This window comes from Condylura cristata, unplaced genomic scaffold (genome assembly GCF_000260355.1).
Source record: "Condylura cristata isolate star-nosed mole 26May11 unplaced genomic scaffold, ConCri1.0 scaffold00035, whole genome shotgun sequence".
In the NCBI taxonomy this organism is placed as follows: domain Eukaryota; kingdom Metazoa; phylum Chordata; class Mammalia; order Eulipotyphla; family Talpidae; genus Condylura; species Condylura cristata.
In genome coordinates this window covers 15340032-15340930 of record NW_004567136.1, presented here as the reverse complement: position 1 = coordinate 15340930, position 899 = coordinate 15340032, and the positions used below count along the sequence as shown (strand labels likewise).

The 899-nt window shown below is 63.6% G+C and overlaps 1 protein-coding gene across 1 annotated transcript in view; it reads left to right on the top strand.

Annotated features, from left to right (window-relative positions):
• The first annotated feature begins 284 nt into the window (after nucleotides 1-284).
• SEC11A (SEC11 homolog A (S. cerevisiae)) overlaps nucleotides 285-899 on the top strand; it is a 12743-nt gene continuing 12128 nt past the window's right edge. The window contains exon 1 of the mRNA XM_004693110.2: nucleotides 285-431. The gene's annotated coding sequence lies outside the window, so the exon portion shown is untranslated. The remainder of the gene's footprint in view (nucleotides 432-899) is intronic.

Below are 899 nucleotides of genomic sequence, written 5' to 3'. Positions count from 1 at the left end.
AGGGTCTGTTGGGGTTTTTCCCCTCAAAGATTTCTTTTAATTTATACATACACGAACTGGGGTGCAGGCCAGAGGGGTGGGGAGGTCAGAGGGTTCACAGAGACGCTGGGGAGCCGACCGCCGGGCTCTGCTGCGTCCCAGGGTCCTTCCCTGGCCGGGACTGGACTCGCGGTGCAGCGGCTGCCCCAGCCTCACGGTGCTGAGGCTCGCCCTGCGCCCCAGGGAGGCCTGCTGTCTTTATTTTATTTTATTTTTGAATTCGTTCTGAAAAGGACAGGCTTATTAGGAAAAGGAGAGGAGACGCCTGCGCAGACGAGCGGCGGGAGCGCTGCTCTGACAGCGAAAAGATGGCGGCCGTGGGCCGAGAGCCGCGTGGGACGGGATAGCGTGGCTGATCTGGACCGTGGCGTCCCCAGACTGTCTACTGGGAGGTTTGTTTGTTTTTTTAAGATTTATTTATGCACACAGAACTGGGGTGCCGGCCAGAGGGGCAGGGGTGAGAGGACTCCCCAGAGACAGTGGGGAGCAGAGCAGGCGGAGTGACTCAAACCCACTGCCGAGGGGGCAGCGGGGAGACGGGGTCTGCTGCGCCCCGGGGTCCCTCCCTGGCCGGGGTCGGACTCGTGCTAAAGCGGCTTCATAGCGCTGCCACCAGAGAGGGCCCCTGGGAGCTTTTGTGGGCCTCATTTTCCATGTCCCGGCCACACCTGCTTTCCCGCGGTGTCCAGGTCTAGGGGTCAGCGCCCGCGCCCAGCCAGCTCTGTGCGGCGAGCACGTCCCGCTGAGCGCGCAGGGCCGATCGCGCCCTGTGGCCAACCGTGACAGAAAGCTCTAGCGGACACGGCCGAGGGGCGCCGCTCCCATCCCGGCGTCTGCTGCTGCGGGTTCTGCTGGTGCCC